Here is a 20,376-nt window from a genome sequence, read left to right on the forward strand (position 1 = left end):
CACCCGACTTGAACTAATGATTATGGCAGAATTTCTCAGGACACTTCCCACTGCCTATCGAGTCAGAATGTGTAACCTGAATTCCCTATTATTTTTCAGCTGGACCATACATTTTTTTTTTAAATAATTTTTATTTGGGCCCCCCCCCCCCCCCCCCACACACACACACACACACACACACACACTTTTGGACTTCTGCTTCTGCTGACATTTTAATTTTCCCCGAGAAAGTCGACGATCGGCTGCCACCTCTGGGTGAACCCTACCATTGACCCTCTTAGGCGAACTTTCCTTTTTCGAGACTGAGAAATCCAGCCATGTCACTAACCCAGGTCTCTGCACTCGGGGGCTTCGAGTGCCTCCACATTAATAAGATCCATCTCCGGCCTACCAGGGAGGCAAAGGCCAAGACATCTGCCTCTTTCGCCCCCTGAACTCCCAGCTCTTCTGACACTCCAAAGATCGCCACCTCTGGACTTGGTGGCGTGTTTTGAGTACTGTGGACATTGCCTCAGCAAAACCCTGCCAAAACCCTCCAAGCTTCGGGCATGCCCAAAACATGTAGACATGATTTGCTGGGCTTCCCGCGCACCTCGCACACCTGTCCTCTACCCCCAGAAACTTGCTCATCTGGGCCACCATCATGTATGCCCAGTGGACTACCTTGAATTGTATCAGGCTAAGCCTGGCACATGATGAGGATGTGTTAATCCTGCTTAGGGCATCCGCCTACAGACCCGCCTCTATCTCTCCACCTAACTCATCTTCCCACATTCCCTTAAGCTCCTCCACCGGAGTTTCCTCTGATTCCAAAAGTTCCTGGTAAATATCTGACACCTTCCCCTCTCCCACCCAGATACTGGAGACTACTCTGTCCTGTATTCCCCGTGGCGGCAGCAGAAGGAAGGCCTGAACCTGCTTTCTCAAGAAGTCTCGCACCTGCAGATACCTAAACCCATTCCGCGCCGGCAATTCAAATTTATCCTCCAAGGCTTTCAAGCTGGGGAAGCTCCCATCTATAAATAGATCTCCCATCCTCCTAATTCCTGCCCTTTAGAACATAGAACAGTACAGCACAGAACAGGCCCTTCGGCCCTCGATGTTGTGCCGAGCAATGATCACCCTACTCAAACCCACGTATCCACCCTATACCCGTAACCCAACAAACCCCCCCCACTTAACCTTACTTTTTAGGACACTACGGGCAATTTAGCATGGCCAATCCACCTAACCCGCACATCTTTGGACTGTGGGAGGAAACCGGAGCACCCGGAGGAAACCCACGCACACACGGGGAGGACGTGCAGACTCCGCACAGACAGTGACCCAGCCGGGAATCGAACCTGGGATCCTGGAGCTGTGAAGCATTTATGCTAACCACCATGCTACCGTGCTGCCCCTTTGCCATCTCCAGAACCCACCATTCAGCCTACCCGGTCCAAACCAATGATTATTATAAATCGGGGTCCAGGTGCTCCCTCCACTCTCTTATATCTCCTCCACTGCCCCCAGATTCTCAGAGCCACCACCACCACCAGCGAGAACGGGAGAACCCTCCCTCCCGAACCAGCCCTTTCCAGTTCCTCGAGGCTCTTAACGCAATGGCCAATGGCTCGATGGCCAGAGCAGACAGGAGCGGGGAGAGGGGGCACTCTTGACTCGTCCCTCGGTGTAGTTTAAAATACCCCAACCTCAGCCAGGGTCATATTGTTGTTTCATCGCATTTCTTGTGAGATGGATGAATGTTGTCCTTGTCTCCCTGTCAATCCTTCCTCCTTCCTTTGTCATGTGGCTCATTGGATGTCCTCTGTAATGCAAGATGACCATTCCTGTTCTGAGGATGTTCTAAATGCCTCAATAAAATGTTTCCTAAAATTAAAATCTCTGCTCAGGAGAGAAAAAACTGGCAATGGATGATGTATAGTAGCTTGAAGATTTGTATGCTGCCATGCCTTTGTGGTTCCAGAATCATACCAATGACCGGAAGTCAGATTCCTCCAGGCCTATAGAGTGATGTGTCTGCCATGATTTTTGTCTGCCAGGTCCACAAAACTGGCCCCTATGTCCAATTTAAAGGTTGTGAGTTGGCGGCCGTTAACTGAGATGTTTGTATTCCAATAGGAAAATTCAGGATTGTTGCCCTCACCTGAGAAGCATGGCTGTGTGTTTTCTAGTTGTGCAGTCGCAATCTCATGAATCATCTTTGGCTCTTCTGTGCGGTTAAATATTTTGGCTTTGCAAAGTTTGTCAAATTGTCCAATTCTGTTGTAAGCATTGTAAGCATTGGGCTGAAATTGCAGGACATTGATTTCACCAGCAGTGTTGCTTTGCTTCACAGTGCTGGCATGGTGGCTCTACTGATTGCTTAGGGTATTGCTTCCCTTGGCCTGAAGTGTTGCTGTTTCCGTGTTGTTTAACAAACTGGACTGTGGGGTTTCCTTTGCATTATGCTTTTCTTGCTTTTCTTAAAATGGTCCTGTGCTGCACATGGAGTTTAGACTGCCTGACAATCTGGAAAGAGTTCTCAAGGGTAAGATCTTTTTCGCTTGCAGCATGTCTGAGAGTATATAGTTTGCTATTCCTACAACTATTCTGTCCCTGATAAGTTCAGATTGTAGGTCTCCATTTACACAGCATTCAGCCATCCTGTACAGATCATTAATGAATGAGTCAACGGGTTTTCCTGGCTGCTGGACACACTTGCTAAATTTAACCCTTTCAAGGGCATTGCTATCTCCTAGGTTAAAATAAGCATTGAATGATTTTAAGAATCATTCTTCAAATTTAGCAGACGATTCAATGATTCCTTCTCTAGCAATAATGTTGTCAGCGATTGGGCCTACCGTGTAAAGCAGTGTGTTAACTAGAGTTTCTGCCTTTTATGGCCTGAAGCAACCATATATCAAAGGAATATTTTCCTCCAAAATTTCCAATTATGTGATTGATCTGGACTTGGATAAAGTTGATCTGGAAGAGAGAATTTCTGATCCATAGTTAAAAGTTTTTGAACTGTAAGCTCAGCTTTTAAAAGAAAATGATAGTACCCGATTCTTTCTTTCCAATTAAGAATCAATTTAGCATGACCATTTCACCTACCCTGCACATCGTTAGGGTTGCTGGGGTGAGACCCATGCAGACATGGGAAGAATGTGCAAACTCCACACGTACAGTGACCCAGGGCCGGGATCGAACCCAGCTCATCGGCGCCGTGAGGCAGCAGTGCTAACCACTGCGCCACCTTGACGCCCTAAATTCAGATTTAAGTAGTTGCTGAAGAGGATGGTGTCACAATTTGTTTGAAGACAGTGTTTACTCGCACTTTCTGGTTTTGGCAATCTCCCACTTCAAAGGAACTCAAGCTCAGCTTTTTAAAGCTTTTAAGCAATATCTGTAGACTTCTTCGTTTCCTTTTAGAGTTGAAAAAGTGTCGAATCCTTTCCTTTGCTGGTCTTTAAAGCTGATTCTTTAATTGCAATACTTCCAAATTAATTAACTTTTTCTTTCTTTCTGGGAGCAAGCTCAGACTCATGCGCTGACTCAGGAATCTTTTTTCTGATGAAGTTTTTAAACTGCGATTTCTGACCACTGAACTATTTAAAAGTTTCTCAGGAATTGTTTTGTCCTGGAATTTAAAACCTTTAACTTATCCCTGCTAGATCTGCTGGGAATTGAAGCCGGACTCCCAAGAGATCCTATTGAATTTTCTGCTACAGTGAGGAATTTTAAATCTCTGCCTTCAGCTTCCAAGCCTTTTTTGGAGCATTTATCTGGCAATTTTTCTCTGTATCTCTGCTACTCAAGCTTTTCTTCAAGTCAGAATGCTTCTTCGAATTTTTCTTTTGTATTGCAAGATTTTAGTTTCTCTTTGCATTTTTTTGAGAGATTTATTGTTTTTCCCATTTGTTTTTGCTTTGTTGTCGGGACTTTAATGAAGTCTTCATAGTCTTAGGTGGGTTAGCTGTATGTATTTATTGACTACAAACACTATATATATTATACATATGTATATACACATACGGTAAAGGTTCAAGCTAGGAGCTGTCTCCTGGTTGCTTGTACACATGGATCTGTTTAACACTAGACTGACCCCTAGGTGTGAGTCTTGTGTTCTCTTACATCACAGAGTGGGCAGTAATGTATCTAGTCCCAAGTTAAACCTATATGTTCCAGATCCTTAGACAACAGTGTACCGTGCACCCCCCCCCCCCCCCCCCCCCCCCCACAGGGAATGTGCCTGGCACTGGCCCCACCCAGCACCATTCCGTGACCCAGCCCACCCATGTCCAGCAGTGCTGCCCATTCCACCCCACCGCCACACCCGCATCCCCCAGTCTCCCCATCCACCCATACTCCCCAACCCCCCACACCCCCATGATGAACAATGCATGCGGCTCACAATGCCCCCTCTGGGTCCCTGCAGGAAAGTTGACCCATAACAGATGTGAGAGGGCCCAGATGGAAAGTGGGAAGTCCTCCTCCCCTGGGAGGAACATGTACTTGAGATCGCGGGATGGCCAAGGACAGATCTGTCACCGACATAGAGGTTGGTGTGCGGCGCAGAGGTGAGGATCTACCGGCCCCCCAGCCAGATGATTTGTCACACGTGAGTTGTTAATGCCACGCAGACTGACCCATCCCTCCCAGTGACCACTTGTCCATTCTTTCCCAGGATTCTCATCCAACGGTGCCGGCCCATCTGGCAGGGTTCCCCCCTTGCACAGCCTCCCATGAGAACACCTTGGAGGGGAGCTCCAAGGACACCACCAGATTCGCAGCACAGCTATCATCCCCACCCTCCAACAGCGTAGAGACACACACCTCGGTAGGTGGCAGTAGTGGACATGCTTCTGGGGCACAGTCTGGTGAGCACCACACAGTTGCCAGTGCACATGAGGTGGTGGCAGGAATGCCCAGGCGAGACAGCAGTCGGAGGTCTACTGGATCCCGGGACCCAACTGGATCCCAATCAAATGCTGAGCCTCTGGATCAGGTTTACCCGAAACTGATACAGAAGCTAAGGTGCAGCCGTGAGATTGAGAGGGGGATGTCAGCAACAATCCAGCAGGTCCATAGCCGATTGAAGGTATCCCAGAGGCTATGGGCGCAATGCGTGGCACCGAAACCAACACTTCTCGGGTGGCGACCGAAGTAGAGAGCCTGGTGAATGATGTTGGCAGCATGAGTGGAGGTGTCCAAGGCGTAGCTCAGTCGGTGCTGGCCATGGCTGCACGCCTCGGCAGCATGTCCCAGTCACCGGGGGATGTGAGCCAGTATCAGGGGGACATTGATGAGGCGCTGCAGGACATGTCCCAGTTTCAGGTGGGCATTGCCAAGGCTCTCCAGAGCATGTCCCCGTCACTGGGGAGGTCTCCCAATCTCATGTGAGAACAGCCGAAGCACTTTGGAGCTTGCCTCAGTCACAGTTGGGAATTGCCGAGGTTCTGTGGAGCATGTCTCAGTCATTGAGGGGCTTCGCCGAGGGCATCAACTGTGCTGCAGACACTGGGGAGTTGCCAGGGCTGGCAGAGCCAGATGATGCAGGGGCAGCCGGGGCTCAATCCGGCTGCCCCTCCATCCTGAGGTCAACACCAGGGCCCTTTGAGCACTGACCAGGAGGAAGGGGTGCTGGAGCCGCCCTATGGAGTGGCAACAGTGCCCACTAGCTCCCCGGAGACCAACCCCCCCTAACAACGGCGCGTCTCGACGTCAGCACCCAGAATAGGGTGGCACAGTAGGTCACGTACTGCCGGCAAGTGTGCCAGGGCCCTCCAACACCATGGACCCCAGAGGGCACCCGCCAGGACATCGAAGGCCACGGGATGCATTAGGCAGCAGACTGACACCACCTCTTATGAACATAGAACAAAGGGGGATGGGTTGCACATTCTAATTTATGGCCATTCAGATAATAGTCCACCTTGTCGTTTTTGCTACAAAAGTGGATAACCTCGCATTTCTCCAAATTATTTTATTGTTTTGAGTACTGAATTATTATTTTTTCCAATTAAGGGCCAATTTAGCGTGGCCAATCTACCTAACCTGCACATCTTTTGGGTTGTGGGGGAGAAACCCACACAGACACGGGGAGAATGTGCAAACTCCACACAGACAGTAACCCAGGGCCGGGATTCGAACCCGGCTCCTCAACGCCGCAGTCCCAGTGCTATCCACTGCGCCACATACCGCCCTAATTTCTTCAAATTATATGGCATCTGCCATTCATTTGCCCATTCACTCAACTTGTCCAAATCACACCGAAGGATCTCTGCATCCTCCTCACAGCTCACCCTCCCACCCAACTTGGTGTCATCTGCAAATTTGGAGATATAGGGCGAGATTCTCCCCTACTCGGCGGGACGGGGGGTCCCGGCGTAGCGGAGTGGCGGCAACCACTCCGGCGTCGGGCCACCCCAAAGGTGCGGAATTCTCCTCGCATTGAGAGGCTAGGCCCACGCCGGAGCGGTTGGCACCACGCCGACTGGCGCCAAAACCGGCACAACGGCCTTTGACGCCCGCCGGCCGGTGTCGGGGCTGGCCGAAAGGCCTTCGCCGGTTTGCACATGCGCCGGTGTGTCAGCTGCCACTGACGTCACCACCGGCGCATGCACGCTGGGGGATTCTCTTCCGCCTCCGCCATGGTGGAGGCCGTGGCAGCGGCGGAAGACAAAGAGTGCCCCCACGGCACTGGCCCGCCCGCCGATCAGTGGGCCCTGATCGTGAGCCTGGCCACCGTGGGGACATCCCCCGGGGTCCGATTGCCCCCCCAGGACCCCGGGGGCCCGCTCGCGCCGCCGATCCCGCCGCCACCAGAGGTGGTTCAAACCACGGCGGCAGGAGAGGCCTCTCAGCGGCGGGACTTCAGCCCATCGCGGGCCGGAGAATCGCCGCAGGGGCCTCGCTGATTGGCGGGGCGTGATTTCTGCCCCCGCCAATTCCCAGGTGGCAGAGAATTTCTGCCACGGCAAGGGCGGGATTTTCAGGGGCACCGGGCGATTCTCCGACCCTGCGGGGGGTCGGAGAATTTCGCCCATAGTGCGTGATCTTTCGGCCAGGCTGTGCCGGAAAAGCAGCTCGCCGTGGCGTAGCGTGGTTGGTAAAAGCCTGGAGACCACGCTTCCGGGATCTACCGGCTTGCAACGTCTTGTGAGATCTCGCAAGGCATTGCAAGGGAAAACCTGCCCACAATGGCGGGAGCAGTAAGCCTTACTCTAATGTGCAGATTCCTGAGCTACTTGAGGCTTTGGGATTCATGTTGGCACTGCTAAGGTGCCAAGCAGGCATTTTCTTGCACCCGCGTGATCGGGCCGGAGTTACCAGGCGTGGGTGTTGAGGGGAGGGACCCTTCCATGTTGCCTTTGGGCTGGGGGGGAGGTCAGGGAGTTTTTTGTGCGACTCGGATATTGGGACGCCGTTCGTTCCACTGAGTCTGCATCAACCCTCTGAAAGGGTACCCTACCTAGGGTCAGGCCCCCACCCTATCCCCTTAAAGCCATTAACACCACCTAACCTAACCTTTGGACTCTCAGGCCAATTGATCATGGTCAATCCACCTAACCTGCATATCTTTGGACTGTGGGAGGAAACTGGAGCACCCGGAGGAAACCCACGCAGACACAGGGAAAAGTGCAAACTTCACACAGTTAGTTACTCGAGGCCGGAATTGTACCCGGGTCCCTGGAGCTGTGAGGCAGCAGTGCTAACCACTGTGCCACTGTGCCATACATTATGTTATAGTATGTCCGTGTCATGAAATTTAAAGTAAATGCCTATTTATTCGAAGATATTTTAAGTATATATTGCTAAGTACTTTTACATTTTTCCATGGTAATGGAAATATAGTTCATTTTGCTTTAAAATTGTACTCATTGGAAACTGAACTAAATTCCTGGGAAATTTTGAGGAGAACCTTGGGCGGGATTCTCCGACCGGGGGCATGAATCATACGACGCCGGTCCGACGCCGGTCAACCAATTCTCCGCTCAACGCAGCCCCCCGCCGAATCTCCACGCTCGACGGGCCGAATGGCCGCCGAGTTTAGCTGAGTCCCGCCGGCGCCGTCGATGTGTGGTCCTACCCGGCGGGACCTCGCCGTTTATGCTGCGGGGGCTGTCCTGGTGTGGGGGAGGGGGGATCCGACTCCGGGGGTGGCCTCAACGGTGACCAGGCCCGCGATCGGGGCTTACCGATCAGCGGGCGGGCTTATCCTGGGGGGGGGGCTATGCTCCTCTGCCAGGCCACTGAAGGGCTCCGCCATGTTGCCTGGGAGCCAGAGCGGAGAAGGCAACCCACACACATGCGTGAACTTGCCCCGGCCATGGTGCACATGCGTGATGACGATCAATTACACAAAGACGAGAGTTGGATGCAATCGAGGCTTTATTACACTAAGATGTGTGGCCTCCTACGGCAGCTGGCGAAGTGACTGCTATACTGGGAGCATATATATTTATACTCTGCCTACTGGGCGGAGCCAGCAGGCAGGGAACTACCCCCGTACCTGTAGTACAGGGCCTTACGACAAAATACCTACACCGACATCCTCTATATACAATATATACATCAGTGGTGACTACCACAATGAGCGAACCCGCGCCGGCCGTGCTGGCGCCCGTATCGGCAGCTGGAGCTGCGTGTGGTGCTCCAGTGCCGTGCTGTCCCCCTGTGCGGCGCAGGATCGCTGATCCTAGGGGCCAGATGACGCGGTTGTAAAACGCTCCGGCGTCAACACTTAGCCCCAGGATCGGAGAATCCCGCCTCTTATTTTAATGATTTTTTTTATAGGAAATAAAAATTTATATAAAATTACCTATTGCTGCCAAAATGTGCATGGTATAAATTATTCCATGCTGTAGCTTAAAAGCGATTATTGTTTCCGTAACTCTATCATTCCCTCTAGTGCTCAGACAAAAACATGCCATTGCAGTGAATAAAAAGGCAACCATTGTCTTGCTTAAGGCCCAGAACTGGTCTGAATCTCAAGAAGCAGTGCGGAGGTTGGGGAAGCTGACATTTGCGAAGAGGCATAATGCAGCAGTAGCTCACAGCCTTTTATTTTCCCTCAAATAAATTAAACCACCAAACAACATGTTTTGCCTTAATTTTGCTCAGTCTCTCTGTAGCTCTAAGAATGTTGGCGTTTTCTGAATGCTAATAGGCCATGAACTGAGTTGGGGGGCTGGAACTTCTTGGAAAGGTTATTAAAAGTTTGAAAACATTACTTCATTGTTTAAAAATCGTTTTGGAAAACAATTTTATTCATGTACTGATTTTAAAGGGAAAAACGAAGTGAAGTAAGGTGGAGGAATACCTTCAGCTTCTCATTAATCGTCAGTTTGTGATCCCCCCTCAAGAGGGTTCCCAGTGGTAGCAGTGCTTTTAAATGTCCTGACAATAATAGCAATCAAATGAAGTGCTGAATTTCCTTGGTACATATTGACAGAGGCTTTCTTTAATGTCAGTGGACAATTCCCAAACAGCCACAAACTCCACAGGTGACTGTATTCTAGCTTTGTGCCACTATTTCCAGCATTGCCTTGTAGGGATGGAGCTTCTACCAGTGCTAAAAGCCCGTCTACCTAGACAGGTCAGAGCTGAGGGAAGGGAGTTAGTTCCCAGGTCAGGAGATTCAATGCCTTGTTCTGCAGTCAGGACACAGGGTAGTGTTGACTGAGGTTTGCTGCCTCTCACGAGGTACCTTCCTGCCACCTAGCTGGAGTAGCTGCCCGGACTCCCGAAGGTGAGAGGGAATTTAGAAGGTGGCATTGAAAGCTGCCTCCTGACAAAATGGGTCACATTACCCTCTCTGAGGGGCCCCAGCAATCACCCCTCACCACCACCTGCGATACTTTTATCAGCATTTCGGGTATCTTCAGCAGGATATGCGCTTCAAAATTTGCGGATGATATGACGTTTGGAAGCATTGTCTTTCTTTTTAAATGTATTTTATCACAAACATGTATCAAAAAAAGGTTACAGCAAATAAACAGCCCGGGAAACATACTTCCCAACAATCAACTATGCAGTTTGTACAACTTTTTCCACTTTTTCACCCTCCCCCCCCCCCGGACGAACAACTCCTCAGACACGGTCACGACCCCCTTAACTCATACTTTATCTTCTCCAACCGGAGGAAGTCGTACAGGCCACCCAACCACACCGCTAACCCCAGCGGCCATGTCAACCGCCACTCCAGTAACATTTGCCGCCAACAATCAGAGAGGCGAAGGTCAAGACATCGGCCTTCCTCCTCTCCATGAGCTCCGGCTTCTCTGAAACTCCAAAGATCGCCACCAAAGGGTCCAGGTCCACCTCCTCCCCCACTACCCTGGCTAAGACCGCCTAGAATCTCTCTAATTTTTCACAACTCCAGAACATGTACGTGTAATTAGCTGGCACCCGCCCACATCTCTCACACTCATCTGCCACCCACTGGAAGAACCCACTCATTCTCGCCCGAGTCATATGCACCCTGTGCACCATCTTAAACTGTATCAGGCTCATCCTTGCACAAGAGGAGGTCCTGTTTACCCTTCGCAGTGCCTCACTCCATACTCCCCAATTGATCTCCATTCCCAACTCCCCTTCCCATTTCTCATTGATCTTCACCACCCACTCGCCTCCCTGCCTCCCCCAGCCACTTGTATATATCCCCAATTCTTCCCTCCCCTTCCACATCCGGAAGCAGCAGTTGCTCCAGCAGGGTGTATCCCGGCAATCGAGGGAACCCCTTCCAGACCTTTCACGCAAATTCCCTAACCTGCAGATACCTGAGCTCACTCCCCCTCGGCAGCTCTACCGTCTCCCTCAGTTCCTCCAAACTGGTGAACCCCCCCCCCGGCTCAAACTCACGATTCTCACACAGCGGCATTAGCACCCCCCCCCCCCCCCCCCCCCCCCCCGGCTCAAACTCATGATTCTCACACAGCGGCATTAGCACCGACATCCCTTCCCCCCTAAAATGTCTCCTCAACTGATTCCAAATCTTCACCGTGGACTGCACCACCGGGCTCCCTGAATACCTACTCGGCGCCATTGGCAACACTGCCATTACCATGGCCCTTAAGCTGGGCCCCCTACATGATTCCTCCCCCATCCTAACTCACTCTACCCCTTCTCGTTCCCACCACCACCGCACCTTTTCCACATTTGCCGCCCAGTAATAACGAAGCAGGTTCAGCAACGCCGCCCCCCCCCCCCCCCACCGCTGCCTCTGCCTCTGTAGCAGGGTCCTCCCCACCCACAGCACCTTCCCTGCCCCAAAGAAATCCGAAATAATTGTGTCGAATTTCCGAAAAAAGACCTTTGCTATAAAAATTGGGAGAGCCTGAAAAATAAACAAGAACCTCGGTAGAATATTTATTTTTACCCCTTAGACCCTCCCACCAAAGTCAACTGCAGTGTATCCCAACCCCTCGCCTCCTCCACCAGCTTTGTTAAGTTCCACTTATGGAGCCCCGTCCATTCCCTCGCCACCTGAATCCCCAAATACCTGAACCTATATCTCGCCAACTTAAATGGCATTCCCCCTAAATTAACCCGTTGTCCAAGCTCATTCACCGGAAAACCTCGCATTTCCCTACATTCAGTTTATACCCCGAGAACACTCCAAACCTCCCCAACAGGCCCATGATCCTTCCCATACTCTCCAGCGGGTCTGAAACATACAGCAATAAGTCATCGGCATAGAGCAACACCCGATGCTCCCTCTGTCCCCTCATGATCCCTCGCCACTCCGCCGACTCCCTAAAGAGCCATCGCCAATGGCTCTATGGCCAGCACAAACATCAACAGCGACAGCGTGAACCCCTGTCTCCCCCATGTAAATCAAAACTTCGCAAACTCATATTATTCATACTCACCCTTGGTGCCACATATAGCAACTGCCCCTATGCCACAAAGCTCAGCTCAAACCCAAACCTTTCTAGAACCTCGAACCTCTACAGCCAGCCAGTGCAGAATCGAGGGGCTGAATGTCCTTCTTCTACACTGTAAAGATTCTGTGAAATAATTCACATTTATGTAGGCCAACCATCAACCCATCGAATCTGCACTGGCTGGCTGTAAGAGCATTCTACCTAACCCCACTCCCCTGCCTTATTCCTGTAACCTTGATCGAACCTACGTCTACCACACTTTCAGGAAGTTTATTCTAGACTCCAACCACCCTCCTGGTTGAAAATATTTTTCTTTTAGCAATGTTACCAGCAGTCACAATCAGTTTGTTAGTTAAGGTTAATTAACAAATTATCAACTGCTTTCATGAAATTTGCTTGTGACTCGCAATGTTTTCAGTTTGTTTTGTATGCCAGTTCAGTGTCCACACTGAAGAAAGCCAGATCAGATAACTGACCAGACTGGGAAAAAAATCTGGACTGATGGAAAATTTGCTGGCCCATTCTTTCTTTTGAAGATTGTCTTGATACGTGGAACAACATTGCAGCACAGATATGAGAAACCTTTCCGATTTCTCCCACTTCCACAAAAGAAAACACAAATCATCTGCACGAGTCTTAAAGCCATTATTTCTGCAAACAGGTCATTTTCTCTGAAACGAAACAAATAGCTGGTTTAAAAAAAACAAGAGAGAGCTAATGAGGATTTAATGATTCATAATTATCATCCACTGGTGTATCTCCGGTGGCTTTCCAACAAGAACATCGAGAATATTGAAGCCTTTAGGCGAAGTGGGTTTAGAGAGCTGGGAATAATTGAACCACTGTCTATGGATGTAATTTACCCCCCATTTTAAAGTCTTACCTTCGGTCTTTATTTTTCTATGATAATTTTATATCATTTCCATTGTTGAGCAGCAATTTGAGAGTTAAGTACAGTGAGTTGGATCCTTGGAGTGTCTTTGTACCACCAGCTGAGGATTCAGGAGGTGCAAACTGGTGGGAGGGCTCATTGCAGCTTAACAGGTAGTGTCTATTATAAATGTAAGCATAGAAATACATAACAGGAAAGTGGACGGAAAGCTGGGTCCTCGCATGCACTGCAGAATCTGAGCTCATGCCTGTGTTCCACCTTAGAAAGGCAGTCACCCAAAAGGGAAGGCAGTCACCCAATGTGGGCAGGTCGATGCAGCAAAGGGATGAGTGATTTGAAGGCTGCAGTCACACAGAGAGTGGAAGCGCTGTGCCCAGTCCTGTGGGATAGACAGTGGGGATGCGGGATGTTCTCTCCGACTGCCAACTCCTCCTGTTTCCACACCAACCCCTCAACGAATACCAGTGAACCCAATCCCATTAGTTTCCCGCCAGATGGATTAGGTTAGAATTGCACCCAGTCATGTAGACAAAAAATGAGGAGTATGATAGCAATAAGGAGGAAAAGAAACAAAGGTAGAATACAAGCACATTGAGAGACATAGAAAGAATCATAGAATGGGAAAGAAACAGATAAGTAGTTTTAGAAAGACTTGGATTTATCCCACACCCTGTCTCAAAGAGCTTCATAGATAATAAATTACTTTTGAAGCACAATGTTGTTATTTAGGAAAATACCATGCTGCATTAACAATGTTCCACGAACAGCTGTATGGTGATTTACCAGCTATTTATTTTCATTTGCACTATCCAATGAAGGAAGGTTCATCAGAACAATGGCAAACATACCTTCTCTTTTTCAAGTATTCCCATAGGATCTTAAACATCCATTTCAACAACTGGAACAGACAGACAGAACCTCAATTTAATGTCTCATCTGAAGAGTAATGCAGCCCAATCTTCACCCTGGTGAAAGGTAAAGTCGTTGAAAACTGGCATGTCAGCCAGCACCGGCATTTTCACCTCCTCTCACCTCCATCCCCACCCCCAGCAAGATTCAAAAAATCTGCCCTACAGTGCAATATTGAGGGAATGTTGATTTGTGCAGATTTGACTGGGACGCATAGGCTGCAAACTGGGTCTGGGGCTGGCAAGGTGCACAGGGGTGGATACACAGCAGGGGGTGTCAGTCATGGCTGGTCGATGGAATTAGGTGGGCTTCAGGAAAGGGACAGCAGCGCAGAGAGGACTTGGCCATTGACATGCAGGTGCATAGGATCTGCAACAGTTACAGGGTGATTGGTCAGTGAGTGCTTGGCCGAAAGGGCATTGACACCCTGCTGGCATTGCAGGGGGCATAAGAGGAGGGGGTCAAGTTTTCCAAACACAATTGGGAGACTACATGAGCAGAAGAAAAACAGCAGCTGGCACTGGAGTGCGACTCTCAGATTTCAGGTCTAATGGCAACAAGAAACGCCATCCTCTGCTGGAAGGATAGAGAGCCAAGCTGCAGGAGTGCAGAGAGTAACAAAGAATCCCCTGAAATAAAGAAACCCTTTTAGTAAAGAACCCCCACAGACCCCCTAAATAAGGAACCCCCCCCCCCCCCACAGACACCCTAGAAGAGAGACTCTTCGGAAAGCCCCCCCCAAAAGAGATATCTCTGTCTGGAAGCTAGAGAGCAGTCCAGACAGAGGCAGTGAAAATAATCACTCCTTCAAGACTCAACTGTGCTCAGGCAGAGGAAGCAGCAGCTGTCAATTCCTGGGATTACAAGATGCACTGCAGTAACTCACCTAGGCTCCTCAAACAGCACCTTCCAAACCCACGGCCACTACCATCTCAAAGGACAAGAGCAGCAGACACCGGGGAACCCCACCACCTGGAGGTTACCCTCTAAGTCACTCAACACACTGACTTGAAAATATATCGCCGTTCCTTCACTGTCGCTGGGGCAACATCCTGGACCTCCCTCCCGAATTGCACAGTGGGTGTACCTACACCTCAAGGACTGCAGCGGTTCAAGAAGGCAACTCACCACTACCCTCTGAAGGCAACTAGGGATGGGCAATAAATGCTGGCCTAACCAGCGACGCCCACACCCTGGAAATTCATTTTTTTTTAAAAGAGAAAACCAGTCAGCTGGATTTAAACCTCCTCAGATCTTTGATCTGCAAACCATTCATTCATTTCTCTTTGATATTGATTTTAATAGGCTGGGATTGATAGCTTTCACACCCCTAGCTGCCAGCATTGTTCCATTCATCTTCCTTCACGGTTGAATGACATTAAAGTGGTCAACTAGAAACTGATAGTGCTTACCTCTGTTTGAAGTGGTCCAGGAGCTGTCAATCAAAGCTTGATGTTTAGAAACATTGCAGTTACTCAACCATGAAGAAGTCTGTGGGGTGGTCACCCTATTTAGGGTTTTTGTGGGGGGTCTATTTATTTAGGGGTCGGGGGGGGGGGGGGTTCTCTATATTTAGGAGGTCTCCAATGGGGGCCAGGGTCTGTTGGGGTGAGGTGGGCAGGTCTTGCCTTTTGCGGAGATGGTGGCCTTCTGATGGGGTTTGGGGGCAACTCCCTTATAGAGTTACCCCCCTTGACCCACCGCAAGGTCCACCATGTCGGAGCCTTGTTTGTCAGGACCAGTAGTAATTCCTGCCCACAAGATTCCCGGCCTAGAGGACCAGAGAATCACGTGGGCCCGGAGAATATGGTGCCCAGCCCATTAAAGGGACATAAATGGGTCTTAATGAGCCGCTAGTGTGGAGCACGAACCTTGACTCCGATTCCAGCGGGTGGCTGCAGCATCAGAAATGGATCGTTGCCCGCACAGATCCCATTTTCTCCCCAATGCTGGATTCTCTGCCTCATCAGTAACTCTTCTAACAGCCCATGTTCTGCAACTCACTGTGAGCTGCCCCTGTGAGCACACTTCCATTGAAGATGTAGCCTGCAACAGCTCAACTCTTATCCTCAATGAAGGAAGCACATTTTCCTAGAGGCCTCCCCTTCACCACATCTCCCCTCTTTTCCTGTACTACCAATAATGAGGCCCACATGTCTGACTTCATGGACAGAATTTTAAGGTTCCCCACCAGAGGTATTTACATGTGGGGAGGGAAACGACTAAATATTCCTGAGGTGACACTCCCACTGCCCACCATCTGTTCCTGCATGCTTTCCAAGTGCTGCTGCATATGACTGTCCATGAGATGGGTCATTATCTCAATGGAGGAGCTCATGCACTTAAAATCCTGAGCCATGGTTGCGCACATGAGCTGGATGGACTTTTTACTCTACAGTGACTGCTTATCAACCCCCCCCCCCCCCCCCCCCCCACACACACACACAGCCCCCCACTCACCCAAGCCCCACCCCGCCCCAGTCAGGGAGTGGATTCAAGACCTGGAAACAGTAATGCCATCCACTCCATGCCCCCAGAAGAAATCTACTGGCCATAGTGTCACCCCAGAGTAAACATTTAAGAAAGAGAGATGTCATTATTTTCAGCTTTAAACAATGCTACAGTAGCAATGTTGAAAATAATTTTCTTTCCATTACTAGTGTCAAAGATATCACTTGACAATAAACTGCTTTCACCAAATGTGAAAACATTTTTAATTATATTACACAATTTAGAACGTGCTGCCACTCAATTTTCAGTGCATTAGTGAATTTATTCATTAATTTAATGGAGTAATAAACAGGCATCTGCCATTGTGCTACAGGGCATCTTGAGGGATTTGAATGAATCACAACTGCAGCAGTCTTGAACACTCCTATATATTCATTTAGGGATTATTCACAATATCCTAAGGGTATGCTGCCTGAATTCAAGGAGTCCATGATGTGATATTACTTATGAGTGTTGTAAATAGAAAAAGATCAGCATTACCTCACAGTAAGGCTGGGATGATACCTTGCCGCCTCTCAAACATGATCGTCTTTGATATCAGGGTTTTGCCCAGGCCTAAAGGAAGAGTTCTAAATTGGGGGAAGGCCAACTATACCAAAATTCAGCAGGAGCTGGGGAATGTGGATTGGGAGCAGCTGTTTGAAGGTAAATCCACACTTGATATGTGGGAGGCTTTAAAGAGAGGTTGATTAGAGTGCAGGACAGACATGTCCCTGTGAAAATGAGGGCTAGAAATGGCAAGATTAGGGAACCATGGATGACAGGTGAAATTGTGAGACTGGCTAAGAGGAAAAAGGAAGCATACATAAGGTCTAGGCGACTGAAGACAGACGAAGCTTTGGAAGAATATTGGGAATGTGGACCAATCTGAAACGAGGAATCAAGAGGGCTTTTAAAAGGGGTCATGAAATATCTTTAGCAAACAGGGTTAAGGAAAATTCCAAAGCCTTTTATTCATATAAAAGGAGCAAGAGGGTAACTAGAGAAAGGGTTGGCCCATTCAAGGACAAAGGAGGAAAGGTATGCGTGGAGTCAGAGAAAATGGGTGAGATTCTGAACGAGTACTTTGCATCGGTATTCACCAAGGAGAGGGACATGATGGATGTTGAGGTTAGGGATAAATGTTTGATTACTCCAGGTCAAGTCGGCATAAGGAGGGAGGATGTGTTGGGTCCCCAGGTCCAGATGGGATCTATCCCAGGTTACTGAGGGAAGTGAGAGAGGAAATAGCTGGGGCCTTAACAGATATCTTTGCAGCATCCTTGAACACGGGTGAGGTACCGGAGGACTGGAGAATTTCTAATGTTGTCCCCTTGTTTAAGAAGGGTAGCAGGGATAATCCAGGTAATTATAGTCCGTTGAGCCTGACATCAGTGGTAGGGAAGCTGCTGAAGAAGATACTGAGGGATAGGATCTATTCTCATTTGGAAGAAAATAGTTTTATCAGTGATAGGCAACATGGTTTTGTGCATGGAAGGTCATGTCTTACCAACTTAATAGAATTCTTTGAGGAAGTGACAAAGTTGATTGATGAGGGAAGGGCTGTAGATATCATATACATGGACTTCAGGAAGGCATTTGATAAGGTTCCCCATGGTAGGCTGATGGAGAAAGTGAAGTCTCATGGGGTCCAGGATGTACTAGCTAGATGGATAAAGATCTGGCTGGGCAACAGGAGACAGTAGAAGGGAGTTTCTTAAAATGGAGAACTGTGACCAGTGGTGTTCCACAGGGATCCATGCTGGGACCACTGTTGTTTGTGATACACATAAATGATCTGGAGGAAGGTATAGGTGGTCTGATTAGCAAGTTTGCAGATGGCACTAAGATTGGTGGAGTAGCCAATAGTGAAGGGGACTGTCAGAGAATACAGCAGAATATAGATAGATTGGAGAGTTGGGCGGAGAAATGGCAGATGGACTTCAATCTGGGCAAATGCGAGGTGATGCATTTTGGAAGATCCAATTCAAGAGCGAACTATACGGTAAATGAAAAAGCCCTGGGGAAAATTGATTTACAGAGAGATCTGGGTGTTCAGGTCCATTGTACCCTGAAGGTGGCTGCGCAGGTCGATAAGAGTGGTCAAGAAGGCATACGGCATGCTTTCCTTCATCGGAAGGGGTATTGAGTACAAGAGTTGGCAGGTCATGTTACAGTTGTATAAGACTTTGGTTTGGCCATATTTGAAATACTGCGCACAGTTCTGGTCGCCACATTACCAAAAGGATGTGGATGCTTTGGAGAAGGTGCAGAGGAGGTTCACCAGGATGTTGCCTGGTATGGAGGGTGCTAGCTATGAAGAGAGGTTGAGTAGATTGGGATTATTTTCATTAGAAAGACAGAGGTTGAGGGGGGACCTCATTGAGGTCTACAAAATCATGAGAAGTATAGACAGGGTGGATAGCAATAAGCTTTTTCCCAGAGTGGGGGACTCAATTACTAGGGGTCATGAGTTCAAGGTGAGAGGGGAAAAGTTTAAGGGAGATATGCGTGGAATGTTCTTTACGCAGAGGGTGGTGGGTGCCTGGAACGCATTGCCGGCGGAGGTGGTAGAGGCGGGCACGATAGTGTCATTTAAGATGTATCTAGACAGATACATGAATGGGCAGAGAGCAGAGGGATACAGATCCTTAGAAAATAGACTACAGTTTTAGATAGAGGACCTGGATCGGCGAAGGCTTGGAGGGCCAAAGGGGCTGTTCCTGTGCTGTAATATTTCTTTGTTCTTTGTTCTATCAATACCCATGCACTCCCTCCTGTCCAACTAGCGAAAGACCCAGACATGAGCACCATTGCTCTGGTGCTCTCCATTTTTCTTCAGGGACATATAAGGAGGTGATGTGTTGGGTACTCTGGATCTATAGAGACTGCGTTTACCTCAGCAGTAACACATACAGGCTACCAACACTTGAAATAGTACAACACTATTTTATTAAGCTAGAAATTGTTGAACATACTTTCACTGTGGGTCGACACTATGTTAGATTAAACTGAAGACCTATGCCTATCCTAACCAGTCTATACTATCAGCACATGGTAAAGATCTGTGCTACAAGCTGTGAGCTCTGTCCTTCTTAGAGGCTGCATCCCGAATGAGCGGGAAAACTAGTGCCCTCTGTCTTTATAGTGAGTGTGTTCTAACTGGTGATTAGTTGCGGTGTTGTGTGTGTTGATTGGTCTTGCAGTGTGTCAATCAGTGTGTGTCTGCACCATGATATACTGATGTGTATATTATGACAGGAGGGTCTTGGAGGGGTACACAATCTGAATGTAAACTGAAGTGACACGGGGATTTAATTAATTGGCTAGTTGCAGCTTTTATATATCATGATCTGTTTTTGTCAGGTTTCATAGCACGCGAGTCATTTTCAAAGTTATTTCAGTTCCTAAAATACAAGGCTCACTGGCTTGTTCAGTACAGGATAGTTGGTTAGAGGAACAGAAATAAGGGGAGGCAATTGCCCAATCATAAGACAGAATAATTATGCTTTTGTTTAATATATTCTTGCTGATTTAAGAATGTAAGAAAGCCACTGGCTCAAATTTTGCTCGTGTATGGCATCTCACCACATTGGGTAACTTTTTTCTCACCCTTTATCTCGAAGCATTTTGTCAACAGGTTGCCGGAAGTGTTAGCTGATAACAATGTGGTTAGGCCAATGACGCAATCTATCTCCTTATCCAATAAGGTTTAAAGATTGAGAAAGCATCAGAGGAACAGTGGGGAACACAACAGCCCAATCAGGTACAAAATGAGAAGGAGAGAAAGGTCCAAAAGAACGAGGAACAAAAAAAGAGTTAGAAAGGAGAAACAATTAAAGAAATTAAAGCATTTAAAGTTTTTAAAATCAAAAATCTCAGAATAATTTACTACTTGCAGGAATGAGACACCACAGTTGTTCCTTTTCTGGGTCAGAGAGGTTGAGGAACATGTCAGGAACATAAATCTCATTGGTAAAAAGGTACTTTGCTGTTAATTTCCTGCACTGAGTTTATTTGGCAATTAATGTGCAAATGCATCCTTATCATGAAAATCACAAGAGTTGAGTGAGCGCTGCCATTTCTGCGAAGCTAATGGTCAAGCAGAGGGGTGCAAACCATTCAGTAACTTCCAGTGATTTGCAATTAACAGGGTGGACGCGATTCAACTAAATGGGAACAAGGTCCCATAGCGAGTGCGTTTAGCCGCGT

The sequence above is a fragment of the Scyliorhinus canicula genome, chromosome 12 (genome assembly GCF_902713615.1).
Source record: "Scyliorhinus canicula chromosome 12, sScyCan1.1, whole genome shotgun sequence".
Taxonomy (NCBI): domain Eukaryota; kingdom Metazoa; phylum Chordata; class Chondrichthyes; order Carcharhiniformes; family Scyliorhinidae; genus Scyliorhinus; species Scyliorhinus canicula.